At 34.6% G+C, this 19755-nt stretch overlaps 1 protein-coding gene across 3 annotated transcripts in view; it reads right to left on the bottom strand.

Annotated features, from left to right (window-relative positions):
* The window catches only part of LOC116162894 (C3 and PZP-like alpha-2-macroglobulin domain-containing protein 8), a 239325-nt gene that overhangs the window by 174459 nt on the left and 45111 nt on the right, over positions 1–19755 (bottom strand). The gene's annotated exons all lie outside the window — the stretch shown is intronic.

The following is a 19755-nucleotide window of genomic DNA, read 5'->3' as shown; positions in this document are numbered from 1 at the left end:
CGTCCGCGGATCCATCCGTCCGCTGTCCATCCCTACGGCTGTTTATTATATTTATTATATTTATTTTAAAAGCTATTTTTTGGTTTGCTATGGTGTCCAAGAAAGAATTTTGTTGTTGTGTCTCTTAAAAAGACAGTCAACGTAAAAAATTTATTTTTTCGCTTCTCATAATTTTACACTTTTGCCGTTTATTGTACTTATATATTTTATAATTTTGTTGCATTTTCATTTTTGATTAGCGAAAACTTAAACATGAAACTTGCTTTACTTTAGCAATCAGAAGAGACCTTTACTCATTTATTAACTTTAGTCATCGTGTGTCTAACTGAACATAAGTGTATTATTTATTTATTTTTTATTATATTTTATTATTAAGTTTTTCGAACAGCGCAACCTAAGTAATTTATACAGGGTGTTTAATGAGGAATGGTGCACACGTTAATAAGTTATAGATTTGTTCATTTCCTACAGACATGTGCTAAATTCTTAAAGGTAATTGAGATAGGTAATCCAGTTAATGCGTAATCTGATTTATTTAATTGTAAATGATTCTATTTGATTTTTACGTCACTCGACAGAGAAAAAAATTACAAACATAGTGATACTAAACACTTTGTATTTCATTTGGGTATCAATCTTGAATGGGCGAATCGACAAGTCGAACCACAGACTAGATTGTCCACTTTCTTTAATTTTGACGAAACATTCTTTGGAATACACGAATAGATTCATCACAGATTAGTATATTTAAATCTGTGGATTCATGTTCGGAATCAGTCATCCCAAGACGATTCAAAGCTTCTATTTACGTATCCCATTTGACTAATTACAATCCCATTTCTATTTCTGGCAGAATACCTAAATAATATCGGATGTCTCCAAGATCTTTCATCTGTTGTTCACAAAAGATGTCAGATCATAGACATATCGTTGATCTCTAGATGTAATGATAGATCATCGACGTAAATGACAATTAACGCCGCGTCAGATCGCGATACCAATGTGGTATAGACCAGGATAGGCTCTAGTGGGAGCAGCACCAAACAATTTTAAGGCCGCATCAAATGTAAAGTACCAAGTTTGCCCTGTTTGTTTCATTCCCGTACACTGGGGTACTGTATGGCCTTTCGAAATCTAACGCATTTGTCGCACCTTCTTGCCGATCTCATTTTGCTCTTCCGATTCAAGTACTTGGAAAATTCATAAAAGATGTGTCGACGCCTCCATAAAAATTCTTTCTCTTAACTTTCCGTTGCGACACGTGACATCTAGCATGTTGAAGGACTACAACCTAAAAATATTTTCAACGAAATTGCAATTGTTATATAGGGTGGTTTGCATCAGAGCATCAGCATTTCTTAAATAGAACCCCCTGTATATTATTGCGTCAATTTTCAAAATTTCAATCAAAGGTAGCTTGATTTTTTAAAAAAATAGAACTACCTAGTTTTTTTTATTGCATCAAATGTAGGATTTGATATCTTTCTAACGATGCATGCATGCCGGTATTTACATTTCGACATATTTTCTTGTAATTCAACAATCTCTAATGAGTCACAGTGTTTATCGATTTCGATTTCAACAATTCCGAAAATAAATTTTAAATGTGTGCGTTAATAAACTCATAATCTTTCACTTAAGCACTAATGGCCCACCCTGTATAAATGAAAGTTATGATTTTCAGTCAGCATGATGGAGGGGTAGAGCTGGTCAGTCGTCCGCAACGTATATACAAGAAATAAATACTGAGCGATTCATTTACTGCACTTCTACATTTATTTAATGGTATATTAAATGTTATATCAAACATAAACAAAATGGTCAGCCCTCGATTTTTTGGGACAACGATCGTTAATCCGCAAAAATAGAATTAAAAATATCATGCACGTGCGCTATGCATTGCTGGAAATTGATTCAGCAAAGCGAAGATTTTCTAAAAGCCTTCGCCGATCTGGGATACAAAGCAAAATAAACGAATTTTATGATTCAGAGGAAGAATTTGATGAAGAAATTATTATTTGTAGTATTATTTCCATGAAAACGATTTGCTAGTTTTGACGTCTAAATTAAATTCAGAGTTTTTATGTTAATGTTATCAGGTCCATAAGCTTTAGAAGAAATATTTTTCAAGTACCAATATATTATGTATCCTGCGCAGTAATTGCACCAAATGTAAAAGAAACATTTTCCAAATTGACTGTACTCTTAAAAAACTCTAAAAAATTTAAATCGAGAGTGGAGTCGACAGTCACCCTAAAAAAGTACTCATTCATGGCGTGTGGGTTTTGAAGTGATGTTGGTATATCAGATTTGGAATTCTTCTTAGGACAAACCCTCAGCTGTTGGAAATGGTTCCACAATTTCTTTGCATTAGGTATCTTTATTTGAGTTCTCCACGAACTGATGCACATTATGCTTTTCTTTCCCTAGTAAACGCGGCCTTCACATAGTTACGTAAGTTACAGTAAACGTTGGATACGTTTCAGTTTCAAGTTTATGTGCCTGGTCTTTTAATCTAATCATTTGTTTAATGTTGTGTAGGGGTTATCATTTTTCTTCGACTTGAACTTGATCATAATAGGAACGTGTTGTTAAACTTCAGATAATGTGTACATAACAAATTAATCAATATATTTTTCAAAGGTTATAACAGAAACGTACTATAAATAGTTAATAGATCACCAAAATCTCACTCTTTAACCTATGTAACATAATCTTGTATATATCAAACCTAACACACACACTATACTGATGCTAGTTGAAAAACAATAGATATTATTTTGTTATAATAATATCATGTTCACAATTTCACCCGCCAATAACGCTTAAAAACGAACCTACTTTAAAAATAATTAGGTAATTTGTGCATGTGAAACGAAATATTATTGAGGGGCAAGGGGATGTAATTACAACGTAGGTATAATGCATTTTCTAATTGAATTGAATGCAAACTTGTCTGATGTGTGAGAGGGTGTGTGAGGGTGTGTGTGTGTGTTATAATTATTATTATTATTATTTATTTATTTACAACTGTACAGTTTTTACTTAATTACATTAACAGTATAGGTACATGTCACCAACATAACTAATACCATTGACTAATACTATTAAGTATTAAGTATTAGTCAATGCTAATACTTACATTAATATTCTTAAATCTCCATACACAACTTTACACAATACTTCTCCTTCACACCATATACACTCGAAACGGTCTAAATTTTTGCAGCCCAGGAACCAACCGTACTCGCTTCTTAGCCTGCTTGTTACTCTATCAATAAAATCGGTCTTATGATCGGTTGCGGATCTTCCTCGCATCACGTTTGTCGCTGTCCTATAGATAGTGCTTTTTGCCAATTAGCCAACTGGTATTTCGGTGTCTTTTGTGGCAGGCCGCTGTATAGTTCTTGTAAGTCGTAGCACCAGTGACTTCAGTGTAGTAACAGTGCAACCATTGAATAAAAACACTATAAGAAGCCTAACGCTTATGGAAGAAAGCGCGACAAATCCCCTTGCACCCGCATTGGTTGTGATCACCGAACTCTCTTTGCGGTAAATAGGAGGAAAGCAAATTCTCATTCTTCTCAATCTTCAAGAATCGACACTATTGACAGTGTTTCCATTATATTCTCAGTTCAATCTCTGTCGCGCTTTATTTCCACGGGGTTAGGCTTCTTATAGTGTTTTTATTCAATGGTGCAACACATTCCCCTAAAATGACGAAGAATCCAATGATTTTTAGCATGTGCTTATTTCAAAAACGTGAATGAAAATGGTCACGAGTGCCATTTCCCATAATTCATCCGAGATAAAAATGCGGATCAGGTCCTATGTTCAATTAGCAATAAAAGGACTCGAATATAAAGCAATCAACAACCCTAAGCACATAAGGAGAACGACGAGGACGGTTGAAGTGGAAATAAACGGATGGCCAGTAGTTTCGGTTTTCCTGTTTTTAAAAGTGCAGAAGATATTAAAAGACCAAGGAATGGTATCATATAGGGAACATATGATGTAGCGAAATGACTGTTATAAAAACTAGTAGCGGACAGACTTATTGCAGTGTAATAAACATAAACACAATATGACATGAGAGCGAGCATGAGAGTCCGTAAAAGACAAGATGGATTTGATTTAAAGAGATGAATGCAATGCAATGAAAGGTTTCCGAATGATGTTTGTATTCCACACTGATCTGCGCTACTTAATTATGAAAAGAAATTCAAATTCGCGCTTCCCTTTTCAAAAGGGGTTTAATAATGGGGGATGGATATATTAAATGCATTTCACGTTTCGCGAGCTTATTGCATACTTGTAAGGAATTTTTAATTTTTCAAGATTATACACAACCTCCTATTATTATTATAGACAGTTTTCATCTGGTGTTTATATTCTTTGTGTGATTTAATAAAACGGTTTGAATGTTTGTTTTATTTGCGCAAGATTTTACGGTTCAACATATTTCCACATAAAAACCCGTCTTAAATTTTTCGCCGCTATAAATCCAAAAGAAAAGAAAATAAAATGGAAAATTAAATCCGTTATCCTACCTTTTTTTTTAAATTGGTTTGCAGGAAAATTCTTCATTTGTGTAATCATACAGTACAATAAAAAAAATAGAATCAATTATAATAATTAAATAAAACTCATTCCCAACACAAAGAACTGGACTAAAACGCACACAAAAAAACACCGCAAATACCCTGATATAGCTGTAGACATAATGGAGAATGAGAATCTACTCTTATAGTTACCAATATTTTTAGTTCTATCGGAGTTAGGTATACTAAGGACTAAACACCACAATTTACAAATTTTGGGCTTATATAAAAAAAACATACCAATATTTACAAAAAGCAGTCATTATCAACATTATCAACACAACGTTACCCAAAATAGTACATACACACATGATCCACAACGTATACATATAAACAACAGTACGGTCTCACAACACGACACACAACATACTTTCATAAGTATCTCCATCTCTAACCCAAACAGTCACACAAATACAACTTACTGAACAAACAAGTATAACAAATACAAATAATACAACATGCACTATACACTATACAGTCACAGATTCACCCACTAAAGTTACACATCCTAGCACAGTTAAAAAACAAAACGCTTTCCACTTAGAAACACCGCACATTATCACAACCCATTCGTATTCCAAATGCAACACAAATGCAAAGCCCAACTAACACTTACACAATAAACAACACAAACTAATTAAATTGAGGAGTTCGTAAGTAATATTGATATAAATTATCAAAAAAGGGTAGTAGTTCATCAGGGAATCAAGCCAAAAAAAAAGAACAATTTCGGAAAAATTCCAGGATTTTTGCATGAAGCACCTTTTTACAGTTCTAAACAACAACCGAACAATCCATGGTAAAAATACTTACCTCCAACAAAAGTACCGGAACACAGAGGAATCGTTTTCGTGCTTTCTTCCACACAATACGCAATGCGCCATCATATGAACACACCGTTTATATCTATAATAAGTAATTAACTAGGTATATATTAACATTTCCATGTTAGATTGTTATAATGTTATGGGCCGCATGCGTCGCGTCACTGTCTTGATATAAAGGAGTAGGGTATATTGCAACAATTACAAAAACCAATCCGCAAAATTAGATTTGTGGAGAATATAATACATACAATCCGGTGTTCCCCTGGGTTTTCCCAATTCTTGTAATACCTGCTGTGGCGTTTATATCAAGGCAGCAGTGACGAAGAAACGCCGAAGCAAAGACGACAATGCGCGAAATCCCCGCGGGAAAAAGTTATCGTTTTAGATTGTGTTGGTTGCCTAAGTGGCAGTAAGCTTCCGATTATCAATACTTTAGTCGGTGATCGTACCTAAAAAAATTATGTGACAGCGGAAAAGCTCTTAACCAATGCATCAATTCAAAACTTAGCCGCCGACGCAATTTAGTTTCTCTCAAAATGAATTGAAAAAAATGTCAAATTTTGCGGAAAAAAGATAATAACAGCGAAATCGTAAAGATAAGGGTACAAGACATAAAAAAAATACTTTCCAAATCTGCAATGGGGTGGTCCACTAAAAAAAACGCAAGTTTGATACGCCACTGGAATACAACACGCGCCTGTTGGTCACATATATTTTAGAAACACGGGGATGGGGCCTACATTAATACATAAAGAAATTTTAAAAAAATGTGTATTCTTTCAAAGTTGTTTCCTTGTGTGTTCTTGCGATTTGCTTTTGGGCCACAGATAGATAACTTATACAAGGTGCAGCATCTAAGATCCCTCGGGTCATAATGCCTATAAGATATCGAAAACATTGTATACATTCATACAATTTTGCTCTAAGACTGTTTTTTTTTCAAATTGTAACCCACATTTTTTATTAACGAGCGAAGTTGTCGAGTGTGAGCGAGTAAAATTAATGCCTATTCCAAAAATTTGTCTTGCCCATACGCAAACCCATTTTTTTAATTGGTAAGATATCTAAATTAATGAAATTTTGTATGCAGGTACCTCAAGTAAACGTAAAACTAAAGCCGAATCAAGAAATTTGTTTTGCGCATGCGCGATACAATTTTTAGTGCATTTCCACAAAAATAAAAAAAACTTGTTATTGTGGCCACTTTGTTCATCCGTCTGTCCGTTCGACCGGTCGCTACTAGTTTTTTATCTTAAGAGCTATTGTTTTACTTATTTCGCTATTTGATTCGTTATGGTGTCGAGGCTTGCACCAAGAAAGGAATATTTTCATGTACCATAATTTTACACTTTTGCCGTTTATTGACGGTCTTCGAGACCGTTTATTTGTTGTATCGCCGTCTGCCCGTCTGTATGTCTCCGTCTGTCTGTCCGGCTGTCTATCCGTCCGTCTGTCTGTCCGGGTACATTTGTGCATGATAACTTTGTATTATTTGCGCAATCCAATTTTCTCATTTCCTAAGATATTTAAATGAAATTTTGTATGTAGGCACATCGAATAAAGGTAAAATTATTGCCGAATCAAAAATTTGTTTTGTGCAAAACTATTATTGCGCATGCTCAGATCCATATTCGTTATTTGTAAACTAATTCTTCTAAAATTTTTAGGGTAGGGTTCTTCTTATAAACTGAAACTGAAGTAGCACGTCAAAAACGGATTGCACATATGCAACGCTATCTTTCATAGTTGTAACCGGATTTTTACGATTTTAACAAAAGCTGCATCTTACCAATGGGAAATGAATGCAAGTAGAAATGCCCTTTTTGTAAGTTGTTTACGGTTACCTTCTTAACTTGTTTTTTATTATAACAACTTCTGCGTCGCCTTGCACCGGAAGCGGCCCTGCGATTTTCGCGAACATTTTAGAAAACTTACGATGTCATAATTACAGTTTTCAAGATCAACTTCCTTCCTGAGTTATGGGCTATTTTTGCAAATTAACCAATTCCAAACCATCTTCATATTTCGATCAAGCTAAAAATTATACGAAAGATGCAAACATCTTTCAGGTTTTACGTAGATTTCAGCGATGCATAGCGATTTTATGTAAACTGAACCGTCTTGAGAAAAAAGTACAACCCTTTTTTAATGGAAGATCCATTTTTCAAATCAATTATATTTTTTAAACCCAGGTCCAAACCGAAAAACAGTTAAAAACGTTTTCATTTAAATTTAATTTACTACTTATAATTGCTTGTGTCGTTAGTAAGGTGTTATTCGCCAAAAATTATTCATCGCGTCTAATGGATAATGGTCGTGAAATTCCTTCCTACGTAACTAAACCGTAAGTTTCAGTTAATATCTCCTACACTAATTGACCCTTCCTTGACCGCATATATCAAGGTAACTGTAACATAACCTAATTTGATTAAATCTGCTCACACGAGGTGAATGTTTCGGAATCCTTCACCCTAAGAAAGGTACCGTCATCGTAATTTGTCTTTCTCGTACGTTCATTAAAACCATTGAATAAAATAGTGTTTTTATTCAATGTTAAAACTTAAACGAGGTCATAAAATATCTATGCGTGTAATATTAACTATCCCCTAAGTAGTTTTTTATGTGCTTGCTTTTTTGCTGTAGGATCATTTACTAGACGAACCGACAATTTCTCAGCCATAATATTTACGTCAGATATATTACGTCGTTCAGGGCATCATTATCATCTCTTTCGCCATCCTCGGTCCTTTTGTGTTCAATAAAGGTTATTTAAAGAACGGGGCTAAAATTCCACCACTTTTTGTATAATATTTAATACACTTTAGTAATAACATCTTCATTTAGGTATCATTTATAATTTATTGAAGAGTACCTATAGGTACCTACGAATTAGATGCGTAAAATTTTAACCTCAACTCATTGAAAATGAAAGAACATAATGCATTCATAACTCATTAGTCATACTGTACTGCTATTCTGTATATTTTGTACCAAAGGTGCAGAAACTTGAGTTAAACGTTATCATTCTAAACTGTTTTATTTCAGATGAGAATTAATTATTACGCACGTGTCTTACCGCTGCTGAGAGATAGGCTGTTTCAGAGAATTCGGCGTTTCTAGTTGGAGAATGATTGGCGAAATATTTGATAAATGTTTTAAGGAAGAAGTTTATTTTATAGTGGAAGTGGTGTATCCAAAACAAGCTTTGCAAAATTTTCTTTCTTTAATGGAAGTGTTATTTGTTTTATGTGTTTCGGAACAAATTTTCGTCATTGTCAACCAATTGCATTGTTTATTCGAATCCATTGTGCGATGTGCCATTGTGGTTTTTCATGTCAGATTTTTCTATTTGTGCCCAAGATTTATTTAAGGTGTTGATCAAGATTTGTTGATCGAGGCCACCAAGTCTCTCAATTTGAAAAAGTTAATATTGAGAGATTATATAAAGTTCTATGTTTCAATTTTGGTTTGTTTTGAACTATCCGGACAGGTGTTTTGTGAGTTGTCTATTTGTGCATTTGTACATTCTTTCTACCTTAAATCGTAAGGGTATATTGTTTATTTGGAATACTTACACAAAGATAAATACAACTAACCTTCGAATACAAGTCTTCTAATTCACACAGGAAAGGATTGATTTTCTTAACTTATAGATACAGCTGTATGCTTATAGTACAGATGTTATCAGGTGTTTTCTTTCATGAAAAATACATTTGGAAAACTCGCCGATAGAATTTGTCTGGGCTCTATTCCGATGATTGTTCTTTACTGGTCAATGGACAATCAACTTCCAAAAACGTACTTTGCATGCACTCCGTTTAATGAACTTTGTTACTGATGTTGAGTATAATTGGAGAAAAGCACATGCATGAAAAGATGGCTTCAAAGACGTCTTCCACATGAGAACGATTAAACTAAATTTGGAACTTTGGACAGTTTTAGTTACAATTTCACCACTTTCATGTACTATTTAATTAAACGTCTCACGAGAGTTTGTTAATACACCACGAGTTTTTCTTTAACGCGTAATGAGGGATTCGCTCGATCCACATATATTGTCTTCCGTGCTCAAATTCGGTTTTTATTAATTTAGTCCTGTAACGTAACAATTCAATTTTAAATTTATGATTCAGTTAATCACGCATCTTCGCATATATGCAACTTCCCCGGTTAACGGAAAATTTTACTTTTCGAGAAATTGCCCTTATGATTTGAAACCCAAGAGTGTTTACGCTTTGGATTATCCCAGTTGATCAACTTTTCATCTTTAGTGACGATTCGATGCAGAAATCCCTTTCTTTGTTTTCTTTAAAGAAGGATTTCACAAGTGGTTTTTAGCGCATTTCCACAAAAATAAAAAAAAAATGCGCTATTGTGGCCACTTTGTCCGTCCGTCCGTCCGTCCGTCCGTCCGTCCGTTCGCGACGCTACTAGTTTTTTATCTTAAGAGCTATTGTTCTACTTTTTTCGCTATTTGGTTCGTTATGGTGTCGAGTCTTGTACCAAGGAAGGAATTTTTTCTGTACCGCTTACAAAAAAAGTTATTGTAAAAAAAAAAAAAACCGTTTTTTACATGTTCCATAATTTTACACTTTTGCCGTTTATTAACGATCCTAGAGATCGTTTATAATTTTGCATTGCTATCTGTCGTCTGCCTGTTGGTCTGTCCGTCTGTTCCTTTGTCTGTCTGTCCATCTATCTGTCCGTGTGAACGATAACTTTGTTTAGAAATGTTCGATCGCTTTTACATCTCCGTTAGTTATGAACTGAATTGCATGAAATTCAATATGGGCATAGCTTTAGCCATATAATACGCAATGCCAAAAGTTGAATCGAATTCACAGTGCCCTTTTCGCATCTCGACCATTTATAAACCGAATTGCAAACTTTTTTACTTATAAAAGTATTTGAATGAAATTTGATACATAGGCACTTGTAATAAAGGAAAATCAAACGCCAATTTCAAAATTTGGTTTTGCGCATGCGCAGTGCCAACTTTTTTATTTGCGGAAGAATTTACGAAATTTGATACATAGGCACTTGGGATAAAGGAAAATCAAACGCCAATTTCAAAATTTGGTTTTGCGCATGCGCAGTGCCAACTTTTTTATTTGCGGAAGAATTTACAACGAAATTTGATACATAGGCACTTGGGATAAAGGAAAATCAAACGCCAATTTCAAAATTTGGTTTTGCGCATGCGCAGTGCCAACTTTTTTATTTATGGAAGAATTTAAACGAAATTTGATACATAGGCACTTGGGATAAAGGAAAATCAAACGCCAGTTTCAAAATTTGGTTTTGCGCATGCGCAGTGCCAACTTTTTTATTTATGGAAGAATTTAAACGAAATTTGATACATAGGCACTTGGGATAAAGGAAAATCAAACGCCAATTTCAAAATTTGGTTTTGCGCATGCGCAGTGCCAACTTTTTTATTTATGGAAGAATTTAAACGAAATTTGATACATAGGCACTTGGGATAAAGGAAAATCAAACGCCAATTTCAAAATTTGGTTTTGCGCATGCGCAGTGCCAACTTTTTTATTTATAGAAGAATTTAAACGAAATTTGATACATAGGCACTTGGGATAAAGGAAAATCAAACGCCAATTTCAAAATTTGGTTTTGCGCATGCGCAGTGCCAACTTTTTTATTTATGGAAGAATTTAAATGAAATGTGATACATAGGCACTTGGAATAAAGGATCATCGAGCGCCAGTCTCAAAATTTTCTTTTGCGCATGCGCAGTGCCAACTTTTTTATCTATGGCACCATTTAAGTGAAATTTGATACTTAGGCGCTTGGAACAAAGGAAAATCTAACATTAGTTTTAAAATTTAGGTTTGCGCATGCGCAGTTCCAACTTTCTTATTTAGAAAAGCATTGAAATGAAATTCTTCTCATAAACTGAAATTGAAGTAACACGTCAAAAATGGATTGCCCATGAGCAACGCTATCTTTCATATTTGTGGCCGGATTTTTACGATTTTATCAGAAGTTGCATCTTATAAATGGGAAATGAATGCAAGTGGAAATGCGCTTTATGTTAATCGTTTACGATTACTTTTTAACTTGTTGTTGTTCCATGCCTCTTTCGTTCAACTTGTATGGAAACAATTTTCCAAGCTTACCGATCTTGGGTACGTGACGCTAATAAGCCCTCCAGGTATGATCATGAAATTGATAGAAATGGATAGAGGGAACCTTAATAGCACGTTTAGAATAAAAAAATTTGCGGAAGAAGACCTAAATTTTCCATAATCTTAATTAAAAGTTCACTTCGTTTTCTGGAAATCTGGTGTTATTTTACGTATATATTGTCATTCTCAAGTTGGCGAAACTGAAAAATTTTATGTAACAGCTTTGTTTATTAATTTATAAGCAAAGGTGACAGCTAATTTTTGTAGGAGGTTATGTTAACTTCTTAACTACTAAATTGAAATATGGATTTAACATGTATATTAAGCCTGATATTAAGAGAATGTAATAAAAGTAGTATAACAGGATAATATACAATACAATGTTAGGTTTTGTTCGACTTATACCCCAAATAAGAGACACGTCCATGTCACTTGTGGATACACTTTAATAACACCACTTTTTGAAGCGTATATAGTGTAACCGCTTGAATGCATCAGGGAAGAAGAATGTCGTAAAAAAGGTGGCAAAGATCAACTTCTCTGTATCGATCACCGAGAGGGGAAACCCGGGCACTTCCTGCATGTTTCATATACCAATTCGTTCGTATCGACTGCCTATTAACTTTGAACGCCTTTTCTTTATAAATCGCTGCTTAGCATCCACCGCCGTATGCGGTCCAGAGGGGAAGGAATATCTCTCGCATTTTCCATGGATCGTTACGTTAGCGATCACCTATTAACTTGGAACGCCTTTTCCGTATGAATCGCTGCTTAGCATCCCCCTGGTTACACAGTCGAGAGGGCAAGGAATATCTGTGGAGAACTACTTACACATAGTTGTATATCAGTGTTTAACGTTTATTAAATCGTGGAAAAATAACATAATCTCTTAAGAAATTAAAGTTGGCATTCAGGAATGTTAACAACACCACTACTAACCGAAAAACAAACATGAAATTTTGAGTAATATAACCTTTCGACGAAATGAATTGAACTTTGAATGAAGATTGTGGAAAATGCGAGGGAAAATGTAAGGCTTCTTCCGCAATTTTTTTAACTGAAAACGTGTTATTAAGGTGCCCTCTATCCATTTCTATCAATTTCATGATCGTATCTGGAGGGCTTATTAGCGTCACGTAACCCGGATCTTTACCATAGCATGAAGACAATTGGAAATTGTTGGTTGAGTAACATACCTCCTTGCGAGATGTTCCTCCGTTTGAGTTCAATCTTCATCAAGGAAGGCCTGCAATTCGGCGTCTTCAAACTTATTCGGGCTCTGTCACGTTCTTTGTCTAAAACACCGAAATTTCTTTCTTTAAACCGACGAAATCAATCGTAGCACCATTTATGGGGCTTTTCTTCAGAATGAACTAGTGCAATATCACTGTCCGCAAATGCCGTTTTTTGAGACGAAATTAGGCATGTTTAGCGTGATTAAAACAATATTTTCTCGCACAAAATTAAATCTTTCTTCACTAAATATTATTTCCATTATCGAGGGTCATTTCCAAAAAATCTACCTGGCACTGCATTTCTTCTATATGCAACATGAGATAATTTTCCGTGCTCTGATGGATATTTTGATTTTGAACAAAAACACGAACGTTAAAGCATCATACAAAATGACTTCTTCGCAAATTGATGAACTTTTGAAGTTACCTCTTCGTGTGGAGCACCGAAATACAATCTTATGATACCCTTGTCCACCAAAACAAATGTAGGTACTGTTTGGTGACATTTGTAAGATTACATCACACAATTTTGATGTATAATATTATGTTCTTCTTGCAATCGCGAAAATAATAAAGATAACCGTAGCATTCTGCTGATATTTGGGCATATGATGATCGTACATTCACAAATTGGTCTGTGTGCAGACGAACCCCTTATCGAAAATAAGATACAACTCCTTACTTTGCTGTTTCTAGATCCGTACAAACTCCCCCGTGATATTAATTAACAATTTTTTCGCAACTAGTAATCGTAGTTAAATTGTAGTCACTGTTAGGTATTTGTACAGGATTGGTCCACTTAAAAAGACAGAAAAGTCGTTTGTGTCTACGATCCTAAAAATGAGCGTTTCATTAGTCTTCACAAATTAAACAAAAAATTTAAATTTGTAATTGAATTTCAGTAAAATGGGGACGGTTATAACCCTTCAACTTATTTTAGAAATGTAATATAAAGCAATCACTGCCACCTTCTCTTTAAATAATGTGCGAGGCATTTTAATACTTCTTTTAGATGCGAAACGCTAGTAATTCAGTTACAGCTTCCGGTACTTTTCACATAGGTGCTCTTAGCCCGGACGTCACATATTTCTGTATTAACAGTCGACCGGGGGAAACCCGTGTACATACTCGCCGTGAACAAATTTTTGCACTGCCCTAAAGTATTAAATATTATTATTGCGTACCTAACAAGGAAGAGTCGGCAGAACTATTCAAAAAGTTTGTCTTTATGTACAGAGTTTGCCACTTCAATACCTCTAATTGAGATAAATAGTATCGCGCACATCAGAAAGTTATTACATGTAAAGTAAGAGGAAGCGCTTAATTGATTTATATGCTGAGCTTAATTGAAATAAAGTAGAGTTCGGTGTAAAGATGTTGTGCACCGTATAAGAAATTTAAGATCCATCACAGAATTTTGATGATTTGCACGTATTAGTTATATGTGAAATTTAAGTTTAAGGCCCCAACGTGATTCCTTTGCCCCATGTTATTTTCTTACCCCGATTTTGTGTTCGTGTTGTGCTATTTGCTGTCGTATATTTTATATTCTAAGTGCTTTTAGCGCTATTTAGCTTTTTCGAATGCAACTCAAACCATAATTTTCTTCTAAATTTTGTGCTGTATTATAAATATTTTTACCTGAAACCGTCAAGAAAATCTAAATTTCAGGGCTATTTTGACATTAGAAAGTTGATCTTTACCGGACTAGTACTGTAATATTTTTGCCCGACTCCCATTACAGTCCTAGTACACGCAAAATAACAATTAGATCGTTCATTGAATAAGTTATTCAATCAACGATTGGATAATTATAATGCAGACTGTGGATATTTTTAAATATTAATATACCTACACAAAGGATAATGGTTTTTTAATTACTAACAATTAATGGAATAATTGTGTGGAAGTAATTATTCCTTTAGTTTTGCGCCAGTCAGTAAAAGGTTTGTACCTACGCCTTTTCGTACCTTTTTCTTGACTTTGTGGGGAGCGAATCTTGCACTACGGCAGCCGCAACCTCGGCTACATTATAACAGTCTCGCGTAGGTACTCTTCTTCACTGATACCGTAGAGTGATACCTGCTTTTCTACATAGTTATAAAGACTGTATAGTTGAACAGTACAAAGCATAAACTGCAAACTGCATTAAAAATGACACTGATTGTTTTAATTATTTTGAAATCTCTATGGAAACAATTAAATAAAGTGATTTTAGCATGCGTCCGAGTATCTCTTTAATGCCTCCAAGTTAGGTGGACTCACTTTCATGACGTATTATGTATAAAATTTTACCTGAAACCGCAACATGTATAGGTAACATTTCCAAATTAAATTATTCATATGTGTGAAATTTTGATACTTAATCACGCATGCTAAAATCACATTATTTAATTGTTTCAATAGAGATTTCAAAATAATTAAAACAATCAGTGTCATTTTAGTGCAGTTTGCAGTTTATGATTTAATAGATCTCCACTCGCTGTGAATAGAGTCGGTCGGCTTTCAGTCGGATCGTATCAAGATATTTTTACTTGTAAAGCAGTCACTGAGTCACGTCCCTCTAAAGAAAGAAAAAAGCTTTAATAACGAGATTACTAGCACATACTAACTACTAAATAGTGTTGTGTCCCCTGAAATTATTATTGTGTCTTTCGCGTGGGCATAAAATAATTTTTTATTGAAAATTTCTCAACAGTGATAGGTGAACGACTCTCAACTAGATGATGTTTTAATTTGATTTTCTGATGTGAAAAGATACCTTGATCGTTTACGAAGTCTGAAATGGAAAACAACTTCTGAAGTTAATTACATCGGAAATTAAGATGAAGAATGTTCATTATTTGATTTTCAACAGCCATAAATTACAATCCGTAATAAAGCAAAATTACGGAAACCGTTACCTGATGCTCATCGTTTGAAATAAACAATGCAGAGAAATCTATAAAATATTCGTAAAATAACGAAACGGAACCAATTTATTGTTATGACTGATTTATATTTTTGTTTATTCGTAAAGCCACCAACTTTTAAAAATTTCGTTCGAATTTTAGAAGTTATGATGGTAATACAGAAAACTTACTAGGAAATTTGCTTCGCGGTAATAAAACTTTGTGGGAAATTTTATGAGCTAATCAATAACGAATTTATTTAGAAAAATTGCATTCAAGAAGCTCATGGCATATTAAAATATCGATTTTGAGGTTAAAAGTTTTTATCACAATACAAAAGCTCCAGAAACAATAGGTAGTTAGTAGTTAGAGCTAATTTAAGTGTAAAAACGTTGATTGCGTTGTATACGATAGCGGAGGAGAATGCGTTTTAAAGTGCGTGGTTGGTAATAGTACGCCGATTTCTGTTTATAAAAGCTTTAATAAATTAGCCTATAATAACTAACAGGGTTTTCTACTTTTAATCCAAATGCTTTTCCATAATAATTAATTAGACTAACTCCTAACATCAATTAAAACGTGTTTAATGGGATTAATTCGCCATTGGCGGCTCTTTCCACCCTTCCAAGGCATTATTGGATTATAATAAATATTGTGAAAAGAAAGGTTAAAGCTGCTCCCGTAGTCTTATTTAACAAAGAGGCTATACTTTGTTCAAAGGGGTGGGTGCGTTGACGCCAATGAAGTTAATTTCTAGTAACTTGGGTACGGAATGTAATTTATTGCTATATACCGTTCGTGCAAACATGCAAGAAGTTTTGTTGACAAAATCAATCATTATATTCGTACATGTTAGGCCCCTTGCAAGATTATTAGCAAAATATTGAAGTGTAATAAAAATCCAGGAGGTAATGTCGGAAGCTTTTATTTTGGATTAAACGTTTAGTAAAACTTTGAATCTGTATGAACATGTTAAGGTCCTGAAGTGGCTTCCCAAACAAATTTTTGCCTTGAGAATGTACAGAATTTGATCTGGATGATTGGAGTAAATGTAATGTGCGTCATTTCCACACGTTCACTTTCAATGATTTTTGTTCTTTAATTTAGAGTTTCAGACTTTTTAATGAGTATACATATAGTTATTAATGACCTCAAGCTGAGGGAAATTCGTAGTGTGAAAATGCTGAATATACGTTTTTTTAGAGATTGGTTGAAAACAAGCACTAACCAATAGAGAATTTAGATATGGCCATTTTAATTCAATTCGACATTTTTGTTTGGGATTTAGTCGTAGCGTCGCAATTGCGGCCAAAAGAGTAATGTAATGTAAGGTACGGTGTTTCTCTAAACAATTCGGAAGAAACATTTTCTTCGCGATGTAAAGAAGTAGTTAATGTTAGAGTTAAAATTGCTTTCAACTTTCAAGTGGTAACAAGTTAAATAAATCTCTGTTGTCGTAATAATAAACAATCAGGAGCAACCTATTTTTGAAAGAAGATCCAACATTCTCGGGTGTGAACTGTAAAGTTCAAGTTAATTCGAAAAGACCTTTTATGTGAGTATACTCAACAATAGAGCAAGGACGTTTGGTTTACTAACAAGAAGATGTAATATTTGCGCGCCCGCGCGTAATTGTTAAGCACACTGTGGAAAAACGTTAATCAAAGTTAGAGGAAATAAAGCGTTGTTTAGAAAACCAATATTTGGGAGGCAGCCTTGGGCACAGGACATCTCGGAAAAAACCCTCAGATTCGTTCCACAAGAAAGGATGTGATTCCGGACTGTCTTACTAAGACCAAAGAGTTATAAAGTTTCGGACAGGTTGCATTGGCATTGTCCGTTCCTCGTGTGGTTTACAGGCGGGTCCCTAACAAAAAGGGGAGTGAGCATGGGTATATATCGACCGAGAGCTGACATCAGCTTCTCGCTTGGTGAGTATAGCAGGCAGATTATAGATAAATAGATTAGGTGAGTGTAATGGGTTTACTTTGATCTGGGTGCAAACGCACTGCCGAGTATGGGAAACGAAAGGGCGTACGAGCTGGCTCGCGATGGCAGTGGTGGGGTTTTCGCCCGGCCCGAGCCTAATCTAGAAATTGTTCCCTCCGTTAGGGCCAGGATTAAAGACTGAGTAACCAGTCAATTCCAGGCTCAGTGGTAACAAACAACTAGGCTCAGGCAGTCCAGAAACCTTCTTCACAGAGCCCCTTGGCCAATCTGGATCTTCTAAGCGGACAAAGAAACATGACAAACACCCTTATCATTTATTTCCCTTTTTTGTACTTCACGATCTTTGACTATGTGTTTATTATGAAGACAATTCAACTCATGTATAAAAAATCACATAAGCCGCAGTGTAATTGTCACTTTGACAGCGGCAAAAGTTACCTGCAACTTTTCCAGCGACAAATGCACTAGTGGTTTTTTCACTTATTCATTTTCGAACCAATAATCGCATTATCCTTACCCATATGACTAGTTTGACGTCTGTCAATAATTGATTAGTTTGGTGAATTTCTTGTTCGTTAAATTGTCCTGCCGAATTACACTCGAGGTTTGTATTTAAACCGAATAAATTTGGGTTGTGGCAATTCAAATCTGTTTCCTTTTAGCAATTGAACTCGAAAAACTGTCAACCTAAAAATGCTCCACCTGCGGTGTCGCATTTTTATTAGTTGACAGTTTTTCTCGTCTAATTGCTAGGCAACAGATTTTCATTACCTAAACAACCCAAATTTACTCGGTAAAATACAAACCTCTTGTGCAATTATAAGTGATAAATAAACGATCCACTTTAACAAGATTTGGCTGTACTCGACTGTACTGCTACAGAAAAGAGAAAAGCAAATTAGATTTCATTGATTTTTAAACGTAATTCCTTTATCATTTTTTTTACTTTCTGTTAACTCCTGACACTAATTTGACGTGAAAGTGATTTTTACTGCAATAATTTTGTTAGAAATAATTGGTACGAAAGTTACTGACACCGTTGAAAGTTCGATATAATTTTTACCTAATTTCATTACATTTAAATTCACTTCTATTTGTCACGGTTTAGTATTCATACATCACTGTGGTACAGATATAGATATACCTACCAAAAAAGGGCGAAACATGTGTCCTCCTTTTTAAGTTATGAAGGAAGCCGCTATCTCATCTACGAAGTGCAAATTTCTACATGGTGTTTTGAGAACATCCTCTTCATGCAGTTGTCGACAACCGCCGAAAATGCCCAGCTTGCGTACATGTAAGTGTGGTAAAATAGCATCCTATTCCAAGTGATGGTAGAAAAAATATAGTATTGTCCTCAGAAATGAAAGCATATCCAATTAAAGATGTTTATACTGAACTGACTTTTTTTTCCGGATATTGCATTAAGTGACAACTGACAATTATTAAAAAACTGCGAATTGGTTCTTCAGAAATATTAGATCTCTTGGAATGAACAATCCAATTTCAATATTTTGTAGCGCTCCATCTCCTGCAATTACGGATTCTCCTTCTAATTTGTTTAATCTAGCAATTTGCTTAGTATTGATTTTGTCATTCAACGCGACAAGAAGGATTCGTGTTTAATGACGTAGAGCGAAAATTTGACAACTTTTTTATTCCTAAAAAATGGCGAAAAAGAAGGTATCTGAAATACAATTAATACTTTTTCATCCTCAAGTACGCTTCTGTTGTGTAAACACGATTGAGATTAATGAGATAGCTTTCGCTTATCTTATTAATACTTTGAAGGAGAGAAAGTCAAGCCGAATTCAGTTTATCATTTCAAATTGCAAGGTAAAAGAATATCATTTTCAGAAGCTGTTTGTTGACTGAAGTTCGTTTTACTTGCACTTGACCGATATGCTACGGAGTAAAAATAATAAAGCACAAAAGTTTTAATGCATGCGAGTGTATTAAATATTGATCAGCCACTTTCGCAAAAGATACATTTCCTTTAGCGAAATAACTTTTCAGTTATTACATTTTAGTTAATCTAGGATAAAGCAGTCAAGTCGTATTTCTGCGGGGCGTTCCAAATTTCCGTTTGTAAATTAACAGCATAAATT

This window comes from Photinus pyralis, unplaced genomic scaffold (genome assembly GCF_008802855.1).
Source record: "Photinus pyralis isolate 1611_PpyrPB1 unplaced genomic scaffold, Ppyr1.3 Ppyr1.4_LG2, whole genome shotgun sequence".
Taxonomy (NCBI): Eukaryota; Metazoa; Arthropoda; class Insecta; order Coleoptera; family Lampyridae; genus Photinus; species Photinus pyralis.
The sequence above is the reverse complement of the archived record's forward strand: the minus strand, read 5'-3'. Positions and strand labels throughout refer to the sequence as shown.